Here is a 9,697-nt window from a genome sequence, read left to right on the forward strand (position 1 = left end):
CAATAGAAATGGATTTCTGGAGAATCTAGTTTCCTGGGATAACAGACTGCTGACTGTGAGTGTTCTTTTTCTTGTGTAGCCAGTGATATGCTGGTAATTACAGTTCTTAAAGGTGTGTGTTTAGATCATTGAGGATAAGGGTCATAAATATTTGAAGCTTTCATATAAAAATAAATAGTTCAGGGGCTTCACAGTAGGGTTGTGATGTTTATAATTTATTCATCTCCAACTGACACATACAATTGAATTCAAAATTTTCTTTTCAGGGATAATAGCATAACAGTACATTTTATGACTAGTTCTTCAGCCCAGAAGAGACCCTTATGAAAATGTGTGAAGTCCATTTTGTTCTAAATAAAAGCTCATGGAATCAGTACATACTGATTGCTCTTTTTGTTTATTGTTTTTTAATTTGTTTTGGGGCAAGTTTAATGAGCGTAGAAAATGATGGTTGAATTCCTCACTACTGAGGATCCCAGTAACTGCTGGGAATGGATTCTAGGCTGAATTAATCACATCTACTCTTGGAAGGCATGGGGAAACTCAGCAAGGATTGTCCAGTCTCTAGGCCCTCTCCAAAATTGTCGCTTAATACGATTGAAAATGAAAGTGTTTATCATTTGTATCTTTACTGCAGTTGTGCCATCCTAGAGTAATTCCCGTGCAGTGGTCTTTACCTAGAAATGAAAATTTCTAAGTCTAGTTAACCATTTAATTGAAAGGCGAGGGTCCAGAGGAGGACAGCAGTTTCTAAACTCCTGGCCCAAATGTAATTTGCTTTTGAAGAGCAAAGGGAAGCTCAGGGTTTTGTTGCCCAACCAGCAAAGCAGAAAAGATACTTCTTGCTTCTTGGTCTTGAATCTGTAAGGTCTGGACAATCTTGAGCTATCAAAACACTTAGTAATTGCTTTATTTTTAAGCATGTTTGTGAATAGTCTAGTGCAATTTCCAGATAAATCAAGAGCCAAGTTACTAGTTTTTTTAATAACAGCAAAATTCGTAGAGCACCAGTAGGAAATGAAAAAGTAATCTTTGTTGTTCACACCGGACTAATAGTGAGACTTCAACTCCTTAGGCGGTGGGGGAAAAAATCATGTTACTCTGAAGAAACTACCCTGGGATACCTGTGAGTGTGACAGAGAATACATTTAAGTGTGTGAACGTTGTTGGAGAGCAGGGAGAAAGCAAAACACTGAATAACACTCATCCATGTACACATGTTCACCAGGCAGGCTGTGGTGTACACAAAGGTGGGAGCAAATCTACCTCCCTGAAAACTTTGAAGCTGGAAACAAACAAAAAAACTATAGGATTTATACCTTGAGTATAAATGGCTTTCTACATCCAATTCAGTGATTGGTTTATCTTTCATGAAGTATAGCTTCACAGCAATTAGGTAAGCATGGGTTACCTAATTTTCTTTGAAACTGAGGAATTCTGGTCTGGAAAATTGATCTAGCCTGGAGGAAAAAACAGTCCTTTTACAGGAACTTAGAAACTTCTGGTGTGTTGTTCCATCAGCATAAATAAATCATGGCAAATTGTTTCAATTAACAATACAACATATAAAAGGGGGGGGGGTTTTGTGTGTGGTTTGGGCTGCATCCATTTTTTGTATTAAAGAATTGCTACACTGCTGCACACAAACCAGGCTTTACGCTTCTGGGCAAGATGAGTCTTCAAAAACTGAAGGGACTGCTTTGTTCCTTGCCACAGTTGTGTGTGCATTTTATATATAATATGTGGATTTATCCTGGTACAACTCCTGCAGTAGAAAGGGTGCCACAATGCATCCTGTCAAAGATGCTCTAACAGAGCAGCACATTTTTTAGGCATGAGGCTGGAAAATATGACCTCACTTCCTGAAAGGTGCTTTCTCAGAAGAAAATGAGGGAAATGGTTTTGGTGATGTCCTGTCATCTTTGCAGCAAAGCTATTTTTTCTGTCTGGAAATTAGTTGATTTCAGGAAATATCGTTTAGAAGCAACTAAATGTTTCGTGTAAAGTATGTGTTCCCCTTTTTATTTATTTATTTTTAATAAAATTTTAAAATATTTTAAAATTGATTTTTTCATTTAAAATTGTCTTTAAGTATTTATTTTCCCTTAATGTTTATTTTTTTAAATTTAATTTATTTATTTAAAATTTAATTTTTGTTTTAGTTGTTGGTTGCCATTATTGGATGCCATTATTGGTTGCCATTGTTGGTTGCCATTGTTGGTTGCTGGTTTTCCCCCATTTTGGAGGCTGCATCCTCCAGTGGGCTGGCTTAGGTAAATAATGGGGAAGGTGAGTAGGCACCTTTCAGGAGTTACCTCCTCAAATTTAATGGGGACATGTTTGGACGTTCCTCTTTCTCAGGAACCCTGGGCATGGTTTTGCCTGAAGGGGGTAGGCAGACATCCTGAACCTTTGCCACTTGTCATTATGGGAAAAATATCCCTGCCTTCAATCTTTATCTTACAGGATAAAAAATGACAGACAGAACATATACAGACAGCTTCCTCTGTACATGAGATTAATTGTGGCAAAGCAGGTATTGATTACAAGTGCAAATCTAGTTTTCTTCACAGAAGAACCTGGCCTTAAAAGGGTTCATCACTTGGTCTCAGGAGTATGAACTGCAGGCTCCTATGCCCAATTGCTGCTTCAAATTCATCATTGCAAATGCTTTTTATTTAAAAGGTGGTGTGTGGCTTTTTAAAATAAAAGAGAAGCAAACTAGTGGTGTGGTTTTCCTCTCAGAATGCTATTTTTATTTAATTGGTGGCTTCTGGAAAAAGTAGCCTGAAAACAAAGGCACAGAGGTGCTGTTTCATAGCACAGGGTTAACTACAAAGGCAAAGAAATGCCCTACAGTTTAAGCTGCTAAGTAGAGTTTTGCTCATACCAAACTCTGCATTTGCACTTTGGGGCATGACAGCCCAAAGCTTTCAACTTTGAAGACCTGCACATCCACTGGTACTTTCTTATGAGGCAGAAACTGTCAGAGTTACACTACTTGGAAAAGCAATGCAACTCCTGATATCCTCAGAAATAAGAAAAATGCTGTGATAAGTGTTTTTGTGTAAGAAACATCATCTTAGTAATATGCAAGCTCAAAAGCTTGAATATGGGTTTCACATTTCCATAGTAAGTTAAAATTGTTATACTTTCTGCCAAATCAAGCCTCTAGATACTTGGTAATTCCTTTCACAGCTTAATATTTTACCTGGTCAAAAGCTTGTAAAAGGTTAATATGTTTTCCCTTAGCTTCTTTTAGTTGATGAAAGTTTATTTAATGATTGGTAAACCCTGAAAAGTAACCAAAGGCCTAATAAAATCTTCTAGTATGATTGTTCAGTGAATATTTTATAGGTTAATCTTTCAGAGCAATAAGAAAAAAAAGTAAAGGCAGCAAGCTATTAGATCTTCCTAATTTCTTTTATTGTGTTAATGAAGAACAAATTTCTAAATATCTTTAAACCAGCCTAGCAAGGCATAGGGGTTCACGCATGTGTCTAATATCCCAGAAGACAATTTAATAATTTTCCTTGCTGGTCAAGCAGCTTAGAGAAATGGGAATTTACTATATACTCATGTATTCTGACATTTGATACAAATTTGGCTGATCAGTTCTGCAGGTCAAACTCCCCCATGTTCTCCTTAGGTTTTTATGGGTCACCTATCTACATTAAAGGTCATGGTACAGCTTCAGCTGAAAGGAGGTGCTGGATTTCTGTAACAGCGCTTCCCAATACAGCCTGTGGGGCACTTAAGGAATTTGTGCCTGGGTTATGGCTGGGAAAGTGGCACTGTTGGAAGCAGGACAGCTCAACCTGGAGAGGCTGAACCATGTGTCAATGAAGGTGTTCCAAACACCACTGAAAAGCAGATTTTTATCACCCTGTTGCTGTATTTTCATGTCTTACCTGCGTTTCTCCCGACACTCCTAATCATCCAGAATCAAAACAGAAGTCTGCAGAAACCAATTTTTTTGGAGAATGTGGGTGAGATACTTATAACCTTTGTCTACAATGTATTTCTTACTCTAGCCTCACCTAAACCATCTTGGAATACAGCAAAGCTGCTGGGTGAAGTTTCCTACAGCAAGGTCCCCAGGTCTTGGCACAAAGCAACCACAAAGCTGGTTCAGCGCTGAATGAAGTGGCAGTACTTGAAGTAGTTGTTGACATCTCAAGTAGCTGGAAAAGTGCTTGGGAAAATGTTAATATATGTAGGAAAACTCAAATTATTCTGGAAACTATTGCTTCTCTTGACATGAATGACCTCTTGTATAAGTGACACCTAATTATGCACCAAAGTAGATGGAAGTGTGCAGAACAATAAGCTAGGTCCACAAATGGTGCAACTAATCATATCACCACCGGTAACCTCTTTCCAAGATATGCTTTACAAAATCTGTAATTGCTTCACTAGCATTGACTGTAGTAAAAATGTCCCCACCAACTCACACTTTGCTTTAGTTGATGCAGTGGTGATGACTTTGTGACTTGCTTTCACTGAGGAACAAAACAAGGCAGATGTTCCCCTTCCTGCTACCTCAAAGTGGAAAACGATGGTGAGAATTATTCATCCCCTCACTCTTGTGGGCTCAGATAGCAATTTTAACTTTAATCATTAGGGTGAAACTTAGTGCTTATTCTGAGGGTAGAAATTTTCCTCTATGTTTTCTTTTGGGGTAATTTCACCTCATTCTGGTATTTCCTATTGTTAACACAATAATGTATGGCAAACCTTGTGTTGTCTCACGTCATCTCATCATTGTGGGAATACAGATGTAAGAGAAGGATCCTATATGCTGTGGCAGGAGCTGTGAATTAAGCTTTCTCCAGAGAAATTACAACCATCTCTCTCCTGACATTGTCCTGGAGATGCAGCAGGTAGGCAGGCTCTGCTGACCTTTTGAGATGACAAGGACTTACTGTGCCATCCCTGGGCATTCCCAAGCCAGCAGTTGCTTTTGATTGTGTTAGTTGATGTCAGTACCCCTGTGACTACCGAGTCTCTTCTCCTAACCACAATATTTAGTTAAATCACTATTCTGCACTAGCAGAATGTCTTCAGGTAATTTTATACAGCAGTAGGAATATGAGATGTTTTTTTTGATATTGGACCCTAACTAGAGACTCTTACCCACCCTTTGAGTTTTTGCCAAGAAACCAGTCACATCTAGGTGACAGCCAGGGAAAGCAAAGTAGGGAGGAGGAGCTCTCTTGCACAGTGGGAGGGTGTGTTTCTGCCTGAATGCTTAAGTTTCATCCTTTTCTGCAAAGCTACTGCTGTAATAACATTTGCTGTGGTTAGTGCTGATGTTATGCTTGTGGTAATGTACTAACTAAATGTACTAACCCTGATAAGAAATTATTGGTACAACTAATGCATGCTGATATGGTGGAAGAGGTATATTGAATCATGGTTTCCAGGTAACCCTAGTTTCCACATTTTCCTGGTTTTAAGGTCCAGAGCTTTACAGCCATAATGTCTCTTGTTTGTATGTTGTCTTTCATTGTGCAGAATTCAAAACTGAAGCCCCATAACTGCAATGTCTGTAATACTGAGGTGCCCTCTGCATCATGATCCCAACCCTAACACAGACATCTCTGGAGGCACATGGCACCTGGGTACCAGGTATCCCGGGGCCCTTCACTCAGCCTGTGCCTCTAAACCAGCTCCCGACAGCAAAGGGAACAAAGGGCTGGAACAAAGATGTTATGACCTGGTAGTCTTTTAAATTTTCCCTCTCCTTTGGCAAAGCTGGATTTTCCTTTCAGCTCTGCCAAGAGCAGCTGGGGAGCAAGTCAATGGGTAGATGTATGTGAGATGAGCAGGGGTGAGGGGCTGGCTGCTGTGGCCCTTGCCTATCTGCCTGGCAAGATAGGCAAGATAGATTTAACTGAGAACTGGGTTCCTGGACCAAGTATGGCTTAAGACTCCAGGCATGTGTAATTCCTCAGTGCTCCTGTTAGCTGAAATCTCAGCACTGTGCTTGTGCACCTCAATTCTACATTAAATATTGTGGCTTGTTCTGTGCTGTGGGGATGCAGCTGAGGAAGCAGTGGAATCGCTGCAAAACATGATGTGTGCAGATAAACTGTGATGTGCTGTCATTCCTATGGATCGATAACTGATACACAGACTAGGGAATTGCCAGATTACATGATGGGATATTTTTTAATAGATAATTTCAATGCAACTTCAAGTCTCTGTACCTGGAATAACCAATTTTAATCCCCAAGGAGTGCAAATTCAGGGCATTGGGAAAGGGGAAGGAGAGAAGGAAAGGTGTCCTTGGCCCTGCAGGAAATGTGAGAGGATGGGTGACCTCAAGGCAATATTTCACCACCCCATGAGCTCTGCCTCACCTGATGCAGCCAGTTCCTGAGACTCAAGACCAGGATTTTTTATGGACCAAGGGTCATCCTGGTTCCCTCATTAGCATGTGAATCAAAGGCTGAATCTTTGCTTTTGTATGCACGCACTGCTTACTGAAGTTTGGCCTCTAGGCTATGTGCTCTCTTTTTTTAATGGGCATTTATCACCTGATGAAATTCATAAGGTGCTTTTATATCTGGCTGTGGACACTACCTAAATCTGTAGTTCCAGCGGGATTAAAAATAGGCTACTTATGTAGACTGGCAAATGATTCCTATGAATGTTTAAAAAAGGGAAAAATTCTCATTAATGACGATTTTTCTCTGTTTTCAAGCTTTCCATATTTTATCTGTAGTGTATTTTTTTTCCCCAAGTACTATGCTTTCAGGATTTCTTGTCTTTCTCCAGTGATACATTTCAATTCCTTGCTGTCTTTGTATCCATTTATGGTGCATACATTTTTATTTAGGAATAAAACCCACTAAGTGTTGTTTTGCTTCTTTTTTGAAAACAAGTTCCGTTTGCAGGCTGTGTAGAAAACTTGTCAGTCACTCACTGTAGGTACACAGCACCCCACCCACACTGCTCCTTCCAAGTCCTTGCTCTTCAATGGAACCAATTGTTTAACCACGTTTATAATTGATGCAATTTCTGGAGCGTTTCCTAAAAGTTGACTGATTTAACGTTTACCCACTTGGGGGTTTGGCTTTCTGCTTTGATGTATTATAGAACAAAGTGTGAGAGCCTATCTGGATAAATGTGTGTTGCAGCACCTCTGTGCTAGTGCACAGGCAGTGCCATTGCCCACCTCCTGGGGTTTGGATCCCACATGTCAGCATGGCTTGACACTTAGGGTGTTTGGATCGAAGCCTTCCTAGGGATGGAGCAGTGTCCACATTGCACATGAATCCAGATGAAATTCAAGCTGCCCTTGGACTGTCCTACTCTTATCAGTAAAGCAAATCTGTCACTGTGGCTAAGCCAATTCACACAGTCATCTATGCACTCATGAATTGTGTGTTTGAATTGAACATTTAATACAAAAAACACATTTAATTTGCTTTTTGGTGCTTTAGTGGAGTTTTTTTTTCCAGTTTTCTTTTGGTTGAATAGCTGTATGAATTTCAGCTCTTGTCTTCTGATAACACTTGGCAGACCAGTAAGACCTAGTCAGTATCTAGAGCTCTGGCAACACTAACTACAGCGTAGAAATCTCATCCCACAAGAGATTATTTTATTGGCTTTATTGATAACCTTATTCTGTAGGAAGGTGTTTATATGACAGCTCATCTATCACATGTCTGAGGTCATCAGTCTGCCCTGGAAATGCCTGTTTTTCTCCTGAGTCTGTAGAAGAGGAACAAGTTGTGTAGGTAGGAGCCCTTGCTCAGTGGTTGTGTTTGCACAGAAAAGCTGAGGTTGATGGGACCTCTGGAACCTGCCTGGTTAGGCCTCCTACTCAGAGCAAGGTCCCCTGGAGCAGCTTGTCCAGGGCCATGTCCAGTCAGATTTTGAGTAACTCCAAGGGAAGAGGCTCCACAGCCTCTCTGGACAACCTGTGCCGGGGTTTGACGACCCTAACAGAGAAAAGGGGTTCTCTTCTCTTTAAGCAAGATTTCCTGTATGTCATTTTGTGCTCATGGCTCTGTCTTCACTACCCTCCCCCATCAGGGGGATAAGATAGGGGATAAGATAGGGGATAAGATCCCCTGAACTTTTTCTTCTTCAGGCTGGGTAGTCTCAGCTCTCACTTTCTCCTCACATGACTTGTGGTGCCCCAATCCTTTCATCTTCACTGCACTCACTCCAGTAAGTCTGTGTCCCTCAGTACTGGGGAGCCCAGAACTAGACCTGGCATTCCAGATGTGACCTCACTGGTCCTGAGAAACATAGAAACAGTGTAAACTACTGAATGTCACAGACCTCACTTTTGGGCTCCCTGTTAATGGGTGTGATAGAAATAAGAAGTTACTGATACTACAATGGGAAACCAAGCTGGCCCTGGGGCATTTATACAAAAGCAGTAGGGATTGCAGATTTTATTTACCCTCCTGCATTTTCTTTCATAAGCTATAGTGCTTCCCAAACAGTGTTTTCTAAACATAGCAATTTGAGACATGTTCTCCGTTGCCAGGCTGGCAAGTGGCTTCTGTGTTGTGTTCTCTCCTGCGGGCTCAGGGTCAGCCTTCTAACAGGGCTGAGGCAAAACGACTGTATTCTGTGATTAGCAGCTGGTCTCACCTCTTGGCAGCATGGCACCTGTGGGTTTTTGCTTCCTTCTTGGAGTGAGGCTGCAGACACTGGGGTGAGGTCCCAGTCTCTAGCATGGTGGGACAGATGGGAGTCATAGGGGGGTGATGCAGCCACAGACCTGTCTGCACAGCGCAGGACATAGTGGAGAGGCTGCCGGGTGCGAGTCGTGGCTAAGATGGTTGCCATTTGGTTTTAGTTCCTGGTTGTTACCTTTGGACTCCCTCTGGGTACTTTTATACTGGAGATAAAAAAATAAAGCATTTAGTTTGTACTCCATAGCCTGATATCCTCTTTATCTTCTATCCCCGAGGAGTTTATTTTTATACTCTCCATTAGTTTAGTGACCCCTAACTGGTTTATAGTTATGCTCCCAGGGGTGGTTTTGCTTACCCTTGTTTGCTGAGCCTCACAGATCTGTGTTGCTTCCCTGCCTATGGCAGCTTCTGAGCTGGAGAAATGTAACTTTAATTAAGCTTTTTATTTTATTTGCAAAAAGAGAAACTGGCAGATCAGGTACTGAAGTGGGGTTCAGTGCTTACACAGGAGGAGGACCAAACAGTAAAGCCTATAGGAATCACAAGGTTCAGTGGTTCAGGGGTGGAGGAGGTCCTTCCTTTTTGAAATGCATTCTACCAATGGTCTCATTCCACAGACAGAGGTGGGAAGTATGTTCCCCCTGTGTCAGGCAGGAGCACAGGTGTTGAGGGAGTGTTCCTTGCAGAGGATGACAGGCTGCACCAGCTGCCTTCAGTCTGAGTAACCCCCAGGCTGAGTGGACAGGCACAAGGAGCAGAGGCATGGTGTTGGGTTTCCTGTTCTGAATGTGAATCTTTGCCTTCTCTCTGCTTGGGGTCCTTTTCCCATGTCACCAATCTCTCTTGATCTGATTTCACCCAGGACTGCTAAGGCTGGAGTCCCACAAAAGTATTCAAGGCTCAAAACAAGCTTTTTGCTCACAACTCCCAAATTGTTACCCACCTTTGCCTAGCTGGCCCTTTTATTGAGCAAAACCAAAAAGCAACCTGGCTCCTGTGCTGTTCTGGCTCTTGTTCAGAGGGAGATTTCAGAA

This window comes from Manacus candei, unplaced genomic scaffold (assembly GCF_025592945.1).
Source record: "Manacus candei isolate 608988 ecotype Guabito, Panama unplaced genomic scaffold, ASM2559294v1 h1tg000026l, whole genome shotgun sequence".
In the NCBI taxonomy this organism is placed as follows: domain Eukaryota; kingdom Metazoa; phylum Chordata; class Aves; order Passeriformes; family Pipridae; genus Manacus; species Manacus candei.